The sequence below is a fragment of the Biomphalaria glabrata genome, chromosome 4 (genome assembly GCF_947242115.1).
Source record: "Biomphalaria glabrata chromosome 4, xgBioGlab47.1, whole genome shotgun sequence".
NCBI classification, from domain to species: domain Eukaryota; kingdom Metazoa; phylum Mollusca; class Gastropoda; family Planorbidae; genus Biomphalaria; species Biomphalaria glabrata.
In genome coordinates, this window is record NC_074714.1 from 42,800,141 (window position 1) to 42,814,184 (window position 14,044).

At 38.4% G+C, this 14,044-nt stretch overlaps 1 protein-coding gene across 3 annotated transcripts in view; it reads left to right on the plus strand.

Annotated features, from left to right (window-relative positions):
* Nucleotides 1–14,044, plus strand: part of LOC106053913 (universal stress protein YxiE-like) — an 84,085-nt gene that overhangs the window by 23,842 nt on the left and 46,199 nt on the right. Inside the window, exon 1 of one of the 3 annotated variants that reach the window (XM_056025980.1) lies at nt 1,637–1,989. The exons of 1 other annotated variant lie outside the window; for it this stretch is intronic. The gene's annotated coding sequence lies outside the window, so the exon portion shown is untranslated. Of the gene's footprint in view, nt 1–1,636; nt 1,990–14,044 lie in introns of those variants that run through there. One more of the 3 variants, XM_056025985.1, reaches the window with a different exon arrangement.

A 14,044-nucleotide genomic window follows, 5' to 3' on the forward strand; every position in this document is an offset into this window, starting at 1 on the left:
ATCTTGCCATTCAAAAGCCAAAGCGGAAAATCCCCAGGAGCTGACTCCATTCCCGCAGAGGTCTACAAAAAAGGTGGATTAGCCCTGATAGAAAGACTTCATGAGCTGTTCTTAATTATGTGGGAGCAAGAGTCAATACCACAAGACTTTAAAAATGCCACAATTGTTCTTTTATACAAGCGAAAAGGAAACAGCCAGATCTGCGACAACCACAGAGGAATATCTCTTCTGTCTATCGCTGGGAAAACATTCGCACGCATCTACTAAATCGGCTCATTGTCCACTAAAATTCATATCCATGGTGACACTATTTCATGATGGCATGAAGGCTTGTGTCCAGGAAAGTGGAGAACCATCAGAGCGCTTCGAAGTATAAACGGGGTAAAACAAGGCTGTGTCCTAGCACCTACACTGTTCAGTATCATGTTCTCCGCTATACTGACAGATGCATTCACAAATAGAGAAAACAACGGGATAAATGTAACATACAGATCTGATGGTGGCCTATTCAACCCGATGCGGCTCAAAGCAAAATAAAAAATAAAATCAGCAGTAATCAAGAACTTGCTATTTGCTGACGACTGTGCCCTAAATTCCTGCTCTGAAAACTGATCTGCAGAGCATCATCAGTAACTTCTCAAGAGCATGCTCAGACTTTGGTCTTACCATTAACACAAAAAAGACTGCTCCAGGAAAAGCCTACTCGGATCCAAGCATCAAGATAAATGGACATGATATAAACGCAGTGGACAGATTCACATATCTTGGCAGCACACTCTCCAGAAACGGAAAGATCGATAATGAAATCGACCTGCGTATCGCCAAGGCCAGTGCATCCTATGGCAGACTCTAAAAACGTCTGGAACAGACGAGATATCACCACAAATACAAAGCTAGGGATCTATCAAACTGTCATCCTCCCTACATTGCTCTATGCCTCAGAAACGTGGACAGTGTACAGAAAATATGCAAAGAAACTGAACCATTTCCAAATGACATGTCTAAGAAAAATACTGAATGTCAAATGACAAGACAAAATACCAGATACGAAAGTCCTCCGAAGAGCGGGTCTGCAAAGCATCCACACAATCCTGATGCAGTCCCAGCTGCGATGGATTATGTGGTTGACAAAGTGGTCATCATCTAACCACGATGGACGAACTATATATACATGTAAACATGTGGACGGCAGTGACTCTCCGAAATAGAGCTCCACAGTCACATAAAAAAGTGATCTCGGAGATGAACCCAAGTCGTTACTGGTAAAAGCTGCAGAAGTAGCGCTCTAGACTTTTGACCAACGGCAAACTCTTATACTGACTTATACACTACTAATACTACTAGCCTATGGTAACGATAGCACATTGCATATAGATCTAAACATTTTTACATTTTATTATGGCAGTAGGGTTGTCGTGAGCCTAGACCTAGACCAACGTGACTTAGTCTTCAGTGAGCTCAGCATCTTATCTGGGTTAAGCACACCTGTGTGATTAAAAATGCCATGCGTAGTTCCGATAACTAGGTCACACCCCTTGCGACCCACCTTCGCCTGTCCCGTTAAGCCTAAGCCAAACTGTTACTGCTTCTACGCGTGTCTACACGAGGAAGTGTACAATTTTATCACACGAGCGTGTCGAGATTTGACCCGAGTCTTGGTACATGTGCGAGTGTGCGTGTTGTTGTGTGTAGCAGTCAAGTCACCGACAATTGATACTAGGCAACCGTAAAAATAATTAGTGCACAGGAGATTCGCTTGACTGCATTATATGCTTTTGTTAAGTGGTTGTGTATGGCAGTGTTAGGATTTTATCATAGTACTCAAATAAACAAAAAATAGACTAGATCTAGATCTAGATTCTAGTGCCAAATCTAGTGACTAGATCTAGTCAGTCAAGTCTTGTGTGTAAGTGTAGGTTTCTGTTTGTTTACATCTTTTTGAAGTTTTTGGGATACGAAAGTACTTTCTAGGCCCAGACCTGCTTACTGGTAAGTCACATTTTCATTTTAATTTAAACCTTGCCTTTATTATTTACTATGAAAAAAAAAATTGCCACGCCCACACAGGAAGTTTCCAATTATGTCGTGTTAATTAAGATACTATGGTCTATCGTATAACACAAAGGCTGCATGCCGTACCATGGTCGTGTGGTATGCCGTTAATCAAGGTCTATGCAGTTTGATTATATTGTATATCACACATCGCTCTTTATCTGTTTGATACATGTTGCTTTGATTACTCTGAGTTTTGAAGATAGCGTTTATTTGGCACATTTCTGTTCAGATTTAATGTGGTAAATTATAATAAATATAATATATTATCTAGGCCTGGTCTATACCGTAGACGAGAACAGTCCTTATACAAATTGCTTAAACTAGAGATCTATAAGGTACGATTCATGAAGCCCAATAGCCACCGTTGCATCAGGTCTTGGTTTAAAATTGCTAATTGAGAAACAAATATTATTATAATAACAGTCTAGATCTTATTAGGCTCCTAACTGTGACCCCTTTGATAACAGACAGCCGTCACGTGAATGCCACTAGTTTAAATTGCACTCATTGTTACTTCAAGATAATGAGCACAACACAATTTTGTGTCTCAATATTTCTGTTAGTTCTAATAACACTTGAGTTCTAGCAACACCTGATTGTAGTGCCGGAAGTACCACAGTGCAACAATGTGCAGCCGCATATGCCCTCACGTTCAAATGGTAGCCTTCCACAAACTATAAAATGTAAACACTTTTCAAATATGAATTATACTAAATGTGAAAAAAAAAAGAAATGATATTAAATGTACAAGTGACTGAATGTATCGTTACTCTAGCATAAATTAAGTTCCTATTCAAAGGAGGGTGGGGGCCTTCACAAAAATACTACCCATGGCTTTTGCTTAATCTAGCACTGCATGATTATTAGATTTATGCTAAATAACAATGATCTAATTGTGCACCGGTCTACAGTTCCAACATTATTGGTCTCAATGGTCATTGCTTGTATTTATTGGCTGTTGAGCCACAAGATAATGGAGTGCTTCGTGTGAAGAAAGTACACACGAGTTGACACATAGTGTCAGGTAAAAACGTTTATTTTACATGGTTCAAAGACGCGTCGATAAATGTTATCAAGCATCGGGAATATCTTCCACCTCCGAATCTTAAGGTGGTTTTTTTAAAAATAAGGTGACAAGATAAAATAACCAATGAGGAAGTGCTGCCAAGAGCAGGGTGCCTCGACATCCATGCTGTTATCTGCATTAAACTGGTTTGGAAGACAGCATCAAAGAATAACGGACCTGTCATTGAAATTGAGATTCTAGTCAAGGGAAAAGATGAAAGGCGGTCAACAGATCACATGTGATGCCTCAACGGTCCAACAGACTAAAGTCATTAATGACTGAGTGAAGATAAAGTTGGTGAAGATGTTAATGACTAAGGTATAAGTGAAGGTGAAGATCTAGTATAAAAATGTCTTCAGTGTCTTCTTTTGGTGACTTGTTTTTCCAGAGCAGCAATCTGTTGTGTGTTTCTACTGTAAGAAACATTGATATATAAAAATATGTCATTGGGCTCATGATGTGACAGTTTAATTTGTGCAAGCATATCACTTAAGCAAATTTGATATCTCACTTTGTGTGATTGCGTGCGCATGTTTGAATGCAAAGAAATAGCACAGGGGCATAACAGATATTATAGTTAGCGATTAATATTACAGATGTTTATGTATTAAATAAAAAAATCATTATTAACACATGGAAGGTTATTGTACAGGATTAAACATAGTTTCTTATATTACCACGTTGACAACACTCCACCCAAAAAAAAAAGTACACTTATTTCTCATTCCAACCCTTACAGAAGCCAACATGACGTAATACGTAATACAGTTCCAAAAAAATGTTCACGTGATCTATTTAAAAACCTTATATTTCTCTCTATCTCTTTATCTTTATATCCCTGTAATATTGTACCTAACAAAAGTTCACAAGATATATATGCATGTATACAAATATTAAGTTTCCCTTTCAAACCTTGCGATCTATGGGGCAGATTTTGTAAAGGGCATCGGATTTCAAGGCCGACCATTAAACAGGGTGTCATGTGGCCAGCGCAACGACCAACCGCCTTTACTTTCACAAACCAATGTCAAATACTCATTATAGTTACATGGACTGAGGCGGGCGTCCGAATTCGAAATCCCAGCCTTCAGTAAAATTCGAATATGCGTATATGTATAGGCCTACATATAAATAGTACAAAAGTAATTTTATAGCAACGTTCCAATGTATCGTCAAAGACTGATAGAAATGATATTTTTCACCACTCAATATTACAGTGCAGGGCTCCAAAACTGCAAATAGGATACGTAGGCCTAGTATTAGTTAGCTAAAAGAAAATGACAGGTAGACTTTAATGATCTTAGTTATTAGGAACGTACAATGTATGCCATCATTACTACATAAATGTTTTCCCGCCTCTTTGCCACAAAATCCTTTTCTGACAAGTTGTCATCTTGACTCTTGCACCTGCTTGTCCTATGAAATGTCAGTTGTTTTTTTTTTACAAGGTCAACTGAAATGTTAAAAAAAACAAAACAACTACAACGATTCTTTTCATCCAATTAAATGTTCGCACCATAACAAAACAGACATATCCATTTATGATAGTATGGGCAAAGGTCGCAGCTGTAGAGGAAAGGATTTCACACACACCAGCAAGTGTTTGTTTACTCTATGGACATTTCTGAATTTGCATTGATCATTTGAATTGATTCTTTCTAAATATACTACTAATGGAATATGAACACTTTCGCAGTTTTGTTAAAAATAATTCTTATGCAGGCAAATATTAATTTTTAAAAAAATTAAGTGCTTCAAGAATTGTTTCTCTCACAACTTCTCTTAAGAAAGAGTTTTTGCCTCTTCATTAAATACTTTTGTTTTTCTTTACTTCACATTCTTGGCGACAATCCGAGTCGGACATTATCTTCTGTTTTTCTTCTATTTCAACTTCATGTTTTCTATAATGTTTGAATAAGTACCTTCTGTTATACAAGATATGGCGCTCACAAACAATGGATATTGGGTTTCTTTAAGGACTTTAAATGTCTAAGAATTGATTTTCCCACATTTCATTCAACTGACGCTTGCCATCACTTTCTGCATTTCTTTTGTTCATATATCTGCAGTGTTGGTGGCAGAATGGGAAGAACCTCATGTGGACTTGTTTTAAATTACAGTCGATAAGGTTGTCAGGTTTCGGGTCTTGTCGTTCCATTTCTACGTTATATATACGTTATATGTGGTCATTTTCTAGAAGAAGCATCCTGCATCTAATTTTATTGTTTAATTTTATTTTCATGTCAACTGGACTATTTCTTATAAAGCGTTTTATTTTCATTACACCACATTATTCAGTGTTTAACCTTTTCAGGGACGACTAACGCATTTAAAAACCTTCTCACCAATTATAAGCTTATTTAATTATAGTAGAATATGGCAGAACAATCAACTTTGTTAGCTATCTAATTATAAAAAAAAGTCATATTTAAGTCTTTGACCACGGACAAAATTACGATAAAATCTCAACCAGTACCCGTGACTTCTCCTTTAATTTTTTTGGGTCCTATAAGAATTAAAATATCTAACTCTCTTTGACATTATAGATCTAGTAGTTAATGAGTTAAATTCCCATTACTCTATTTTCAGCAGATCGGTTTTATAATTTTTTACGATGCTCCATTTTTGGCACATATTCATATTTCAAATTTTACTTGTTAGAAAAGTAAAAACAAACAACAACAATGGTCCTACACGACCTCTAGAAAATCGCCATTCGATCCCCAAGGGAGTGATTGACCCACAGGTTGAGTTCCTCTGCTATAGAATCATACTTAGGCAGCCATCACAGTTAAGGTTATCTTTCATTAGTATACCTCTCTGCTAGTTCAAGATTATTATTGATTCTCTAAATGCTGCTGCTAAATTTGGTTTTGAATGATATGTTAGTTATATTTATATCTCCTTGAAAGTATGCCAAAGATAAGAATTAATTTCTAATTCATTTAAAATCAAATCCTAAAAAAGATAATTGTTATTGAGGCGGATTATGCCTTAGATGAATATTAACTTCAACTCATTACTTAATTTAGCATATGTACTATGTGGTATGCTTATAATAATAAAAAAAATATTGTTTATTTTTAAAACTATAATTTTGTTCAGTTACAGTGCGCTAGTTTCTCGAGTAGTGCGCGTCTAGGCTAAACATGAATTATCTATTCGCATTTACAAATTACAATTGCTAATACCTGATACGTTTTCACTACTCTCCATGCTAAAACAAGAACAGAGTGTACTCCCTTGTTAATGAAATGCTACACAGGTTTACTCGTTAATTTTGAATGTATACATTTCTTAATGTATTTACTGTTGAAACCCCACTACCCACACATCTGAAATGATCAACATTTGAATATAGATAAACAATTCTTTTAATGGTTTATATTATTGCTTTTAATACCGGTAGTATTTTTTTTTTGCTCTAGCAATATGTAAACATTTCGCAATTATGGGCCACTGGATAATGTGTATCGTTTGTCTACATTATATAGGAGTGCTGTTAGTGTATGCATAGTTTAAAGCTTAACACCAGGCTGTATGACTCTGCTAAGTTATACAATAGTCACTGTAGTTCTTTCTAAAATTCTTAACAGATATATATAAAAAATAGTATTAACAATGTCTGAGTTAAACAATGACGCTACTTAGTTAAGAAGTCATTATCAACACACACACGAACGAAATTCAAGGATTTTAGGAAAAATAAAACAACAACTAAAAAGTGTCGGTATCGTATTCAATGAAACATATAAACATTCGTTAATGTCGGTATCGTATTCAATGAAACATAAGAAAATTCGTTAATGACGGTATCGTATTCAATGAAACATATAAACATTCGTTCATGTCGGTATCGTATTCAATGAACCATATAAACATTCGTTAATGTCGGTATCGTATTCAATGAAACATAAGAACATTCGTTAATGTCGGTATCGTATTCAATGAAACATAAGAACATTCGTTAATGTCGGTATCGTATTCAATGAAACATATAAACATTCGTTCATGTCGGTATCGTATTCAATGAAACATATAAACATTCGTTCATGTCGGTATCGTATTCAATGAAACATATAAACATTCGTTCATGTCGGTATCGTATTCAATGAAACATATAAACATTCGTTCATGTCGGTATCGTATTCAATGAAACATATAAACATTCGTTCATGTCGGTATCGTATTCAATGAAACATATAAACATTCGTTCATGTCGGTATCGTATTCAATGAAACATATAAACATTCGTTCATGTCGGTATCGTATTCAATGAAACATATAAACATTCGTTCATGTCGGTATCGTATTCAATGAAACATATAAACATTCGTTAATAGTTTTCATTTTGTCCCTTGTTTTTTTTATTACATCTAGTTTTATTTAACGTTGTAGCAGAAAATAGATGGGTAAAGTATAGAGTCTGGAAGGGCAATGGCTGAGTGGTAAATCACCTGGCTTCCAAACCGGGGGATCCGGGTTCGAATCCTGGTGAAGACTGGTATTTTAACTTTCGGAATCTTTGAGCCTTGAGTCTACCCAGCCCTAATGGGTACCTGACATTAGTTGGGGAATAGTACAGTTGGTCTTTGTGCTGGCCACATGACACCCTCGTTAACCGTGGGCCACAGAAACATCTGCCCTATCCCTATAGATCACTAGGTCTGAAAGGGGAACTTAACTATAGAGTCTATGATGGTCAGCAAGGTCGTGCGGTATGCTCGCTGGACTGTCGTTTGGTCGTCTCGATGGTCCCGGGTCCATACCCTGCCCTCTGTCCGTCGTCCTACGGGAGGTTTGGGCTAGGATGGAGATTATCTTCAGGAACATCAGAAACATGCCCAATGCTTTCTGTCATTAACTTATTGTATGTTGATAATTTCTGTAGGCCTAATATTTTTATGGTAATTCATTAGGACTCGTTGATTAGGTATAGAATATCTTTAAAAATAATTGATCGGCCTATTGAGGTCCAATTGACATTTCTAGTATTGCTATTGAGTTTCTGTTTGCCGAGCACTGCGTGTGTGTGTGTGTGTGCGCGCGCGTATGTGTGTGTTTGAGTCTAGAGTGGGTGTAGAGAATGACTTCCTGGCTACCAGGTCGCGCGGTTTGCGCGCTGGACTTTCGTTTGGATTTATGGATGTCCCGGGTTCAAACCCTGAAACCCTGCCCGCTCTCATCCCCCGTCGTCCTGAGGGAGGTTTGGACTAGGAAGTAAACTATCTTCAACTCTGAAGGAACATCCGAAACATGTATAACATTTTACAAACTTACTAAGTAGACAAAACTCGATACTGATCGGACGACTTTCACGTACTTTAGAAAGAAACATCTGCCACCAATTGGTTGTCATCATTCACTGCGAGACATCATTTTATTCACGCAGCAGTAAGCATTGATTACATTGGCTACACGACACCCATGTTAAACGTTTATGGTCACTTCCTGTGACAGGTGGGGAAATGTGATGTGTGTTTGGCGCGTTTAATGTGTAGGGGATGATTATTTTTACAGCTATCACACCCCCACTTATCAGCATATTAATCGGGAGCAGACACGCAACGAGACAAAGCAATGAAAGATAGATACAAAAGTTAAAAATGAAGAATATTTATTTACATAAATATACATATAAGAATAAAAGGAGGGAGGGTTTGCATCTATCTCTAATTAGTAAGGTATTTTGATCATCACTCTTGCACCTATTAAGAGAGTATGTCACTTTGTCCTCTGACTTAGCTGGTATTCCTGTTGATGTCGCAGCTGGCTGTGTCCTAGCTTGAGGTTCTGCAGCTGGAGGTGGCGCTCTAGCGGATAGAGGGACGCCGGTGATATAGTTCTTGTGGAGTCTCAATCCCAAGTTCTAGTATCGGTAGTGGGCACAGTAGGGCGGGTGGCCGGCTACCGTGGGCACAAGGTTACTGCGGGCAGAGCTGATCTGCCGTGGGCAGCGTAGTTGACAGGATATGTCCAGTGAGTTGCAGAGGGTTGGCGTAGCTATGACGTCTCGCACAGACCTGAGTCCATAGGGACGTCGCACCTAATAAGATGACAGGTGGGCTGTCGAATAGGCGGGCAATGCCGATAGCGCCAAGTGGTAGAGTTGAGTAGATCTCAGTAGGCAAGTGCAGCGATGAATAGCACTAAACACATAGGCAGTAGTTGAGTGGCGTCGAGTAGACACTGAACAGCAAATAGCAAATAAATAGGCAAGTGCAGCGCTGAATAGCACTAAGCACAACTGCAGGTAAATAGATCGTTGATCCAATAACTAGGCAATAGTTGATTCTTGGTAGCAACTAGGCAAGTGCAGCGCTGATTAGCACTAAGCACAACTGCAGGTAAATAGATCGTTGATCAAATAACTAGGCAATAGGCAATAGGTGATTCTCGATAGCAAATACAGTGCTGAATAGCACTAAGCATCTAAATAGGCAGACACCTGAGGGAGGCTGCGGATAAATAAAGACAAGTTAGGACATGTCTCTCATGCATCTTATCGATGCCCTCGACTGAGGTGCATTCGTCAGATAGGTAAAATTGCTTTAGAGCACAAGGGGGAGGTGATGACGAATGGGATTTGGAAAATAGATGGATGATAGTAGCAATATCAAAAGGTACATAAAAGGGGAAATAATAACATAAAATGTACATAGAAGGGGAAATAATAATCTCAAATGAACAACACAGGTGGATAGAGAAAGAAAAGGGGGGGGGGGTTGAATTGGGCGGTGGTCAGCGACCCAGATGATTGTTTACATATGACCGTGGGTCGAGAACAATGGAGCGCGCTTGAATGGTGTGTCCGTTCAAGCGGCGCAACTCTCATTAGAGTAGAATGAGTAAAGGGAAGATAATTCAATACAGGGGAGATAACTCATATCTCCTTTCTAAGCGCAGTATTAGTGCGATAGTAAAATCATCAAGGCGATCAACCGAGATAAAGGAAATAAAATAAGGTGTACAAATATATACATGGTTGCATCAATGATCAATTGAGCAACGTAGCATTAATAGATTAATGCAATACTAAAATATATACATAGCACATGTTTATGTTTTCTACTTACGCCAGTGAGAAATACACAATGCACTAATTAAATATAAATGAACTAAGCAAAATACACATGATAAAATCCAATGGAAATATACACAGAGTAATTAAGATGGAACTTGTGATTAAGTTCGGCTTACCACCAGGTATTCCTCTAGGAGTGAGAATAAATGATATAGTCCAGACTCGATAGCTCAGCTCGAATGAGAAATGAAAAAGGGTCTGGCTTGAGTTGGTTCACTTTATATAAGCCTGGAAAGTGCGGGCGGACACAGGAAATGCCCTAGGCTAAGATTTATCTTACACGTGGGTGGATTTGACTCGAGGTGGGAGCCGCACCTTGGAATATCACGCGGTGTGTTGACCAGGGTAATCTCTAAGATCAAAGAGAGATGTGAGAAAAAGGGGGGGGAGAGATTAGCTTGCGTTCAAACCAAGGTGGTGTGAACCGCGACCGTCCTTCAGACATCCGGCGGGTAAGACAAAAGAGATTGTGTGTTTACCTTTCCCCGATCAAGGGCAGATAAATGAAAGGACGCGCCTTAGCTATCTCCAATGTGGTCAACTAAGTCTAGCCTGGAGAGGAAAAGGTGGCGCGGGTGAAGAAATTGGGGTTAGGACGGGGAAATAATTGAAATAAAATAAATAAATAAGGAAAAATAATAATTAATGCTGTGATAAATTTGAGTGACTCTGACAGCGAGTTTTTGACTTGTCACACTTCCTATTCGCTTGCTTTCCATTAGCTATCCTCTTCTTTCCCCAGAACTTTTGGGCCGACATGCTGGCCTTCAAGCGCTGCTATCTCATTCCATATTTTATCATTGTTATGGAGTGTCTGTGTGCGTGTTTCTATGGTGATGTCGAGGAGAAGTTTGCGGTTGGTTGGTGGCTATTCAGCGTGAATGTTGCAAGATAAGCGGCATTGTCGTCAGCTGTCATGGGTTCACCAGATTACTCGAGAATGCTTTAGTGAAAAGACGTGTTTTTGTAGTAAATTGGATTTTATTTAAAATACCATTATATATTATTACTTAAAAGTCTTTTACATTTATTCATTTCATCTCCAGTTGAATTTTTCTATATATGAAATTGTGTGTCCGTTGTTATTGAAAAGTTGACAAATTTTTGGAGTAATCTTCCTTTAATACGTTCCTTGATTGGTATACATGTACTGGGATAAAGTGTATGTCTATAATTTTTATTTTACATACTCTCCACCTCCTCTCCTTTTTTTCTATGCACTATATATGCCAGTAATACAGTGCAATAAAGATAAATATACAAACATTGTACATTTTAATTCTCAGGGCCAACTCAGATTTGTCTTTTTTTTTTTGGTCGAACCCCTTCCCGCCATTCCATATATTACGAGCCTCCCCCAGCCTGGACAGTAACACAGACGTATTCCATGAATCTTTAGTGGCAATGCTTCTCTTAGAACTCTGTAGATAAACTGACGTGTCTTATATTCTTATCTTATAAATTACAGACGTTATTTCAAAAGAGAAGATAATTGCGTCATACCTGTATCCATATCCCAATCTAGTCATGCATGCTAAGCACAGATTTAAACTCTGCTAAGTCATTGGTTTTCCTGGATAATTCAGACAATCCATTCCATGCTATAATGGTACTAGGGAAGTAGGAGCACTTATATGAATTAGTCCTAGCATATCGAATACGAAATGTGCTTTTATCTTTGTGTCTTTCCCGTGAGATCTTAAGTTATATATATAAAAAAAAAAGAATATGATTACTCCACCGCGTCATGCATCTAGTCATACATGTTAACCAATGACTTAAATTCTGCCAAGTCACTGGTTTTCCTGGCTGGTTCAGGCAACCCATTCCATGCCCTAATAGCACTTGGAAAGAAGGATGGCCTCAACGAATAGTCTAGAATGCGTAAGAATGTAGGTAAACCTGAAGTGTAAAATGGTCTTTATTATCTGACAAATTTCGGGCTCAATGGTCGTTGTGCTGGCCACATGACACCCTCATTAGCCGTTGGCCACAGAATCAGATGGCCTTTACATCATCTACCCTATAGATCGCAAGCTCTGGAAGGGGAACTACTACTTTACTATTATCTGTGAAAAGTCCAGAGGCCAGTACTTTTGTTTAGTAGCTGACACTGAATGTCAAGAACAACTATCAAGGTGAAGGTAATACTTTTTATTCTCTCCCGCTTAAAATGCGTTACAAGGTTCTATAAGTCGAAATGCTTTCCTCCCCAATTAAGTCTCGATTGCAGACGACAGAACACAATGTGGGAAATAACTTACATTTAGAATGCTGTGGTTATCTAGCATCATTCTAGCGTACTCTCCATTGGTAAAATTGGCCACTTTAGAGAGACTGAAAAGAAAGTCTTACATTAGTGAACATTGACATCGTCTTCTCTCCCCTTCTCCATGGTTAGCTTTATAAACATTTAAAATTCTTTGTCTATTGTCGTGCGGTAGCGCACTGGACTGTCGTTCGGTTGTTTCGATGGTCCAGGGTTAAAACCCTGCCCGCTGCTATTTCCTCGTCGTCCTGCTCGAGGTTTGGATGAGGAAGTAGATTATCTTCAACTGTGAAGAAATAACCGAAACATGTCAAACAAAGAAACAAATATTTTAATATATTTTGATTCTTATTTCCCCCTCGACTTGATTTGTTCAACGCATAGGCCTATGTGTTTTTTTATCAGTCGGTCTGCGCAGAGAAAATCGACCATTTTGTTTGTGCTGTCTGTCTGTGCGCCAGTCAGAAGTTGACCTGAAAAAATAAAAGTGCTATTGAAAATCTATCTTTCATCATCATTTTATAAACATATATATTAGCAGTACACACCGTTGCTTTGTTCCCAGACTTTATATTGTTACTTAAGGTCGTAACATTCCAGTCTTTTCTTTGAACTTCCAATAAACGGGCCACATTTTAACGATTCTCTTAACAGACCCTGTGAATTAATGTATCAGTTACAATGAAATGAAACGACCCATTCCCTTTCTCTTTCATTCTCTTTCTCTCTCTCTCTCCTTCTACCTGTCTCTCTGGAACCACCTTTTTTGTTTCAGCCTGCGCATAGTAATTTCTCTGAGATGAAAGATATACTTTTTGTCTAGTATGTGCCTGTGGGCTCTCTTACGATTGTTGGTGGAGGGGGTATTTCAAGGCTGTCGCTTTTGGTTGTATTGAGTTGTTTTTCAGTAGCAGGATGGGGGTTGAAATATCCTCTACGCCAAAAAGACAACAAATGATGTCGAAATTGATCATCAATTTTCTTTGAAGCTCAAGTTTGTAATGCGGCACGTGTCTAAGTCGTAGTGTAAAGTCATGCCTGAGTAGGACTGACATGAAGACGGTTGCCTGGTCGTGTGGTATGAGCTCTTGAATGTCGTCTTATTAGTCCAAGGTTTGAACCCTGCACGTAGGCACCCCCTCTCGTCCTGCTGGAAGTTTGGGCTAGGGTGTAGTAATCTACAATTGTGAAGAAACATCAGATACATGTAAAAAACAACAAGACAACAGAATCCAGCTAGAAATGTCCCACAAAACTCATTCTGTCAGCTGTTTTTTGTGAACGTGAAACGTTACAACTGGGGGACATCACGTGTTATTTGGATGTACACCAAGAGTCCATGAAGCCACTCGCTCTAGACCCGCAATCTTTTCATCACTAGCAACTATTTTGTTCTTGTGGCCTGGTCTCTTGTACATTCAGATCTAACAAGGTGAAGGGGAGAGAGCGAGGGAAGCTAGTTTGTGATCGATCTGATCTTTGTTTTTGGGGGTTGGCAAACTATCAAGGTCACACGTATTATAGAATGGCATATGCCTAAATGAAACATTTCTTTTAGAGAAAGAGAAAA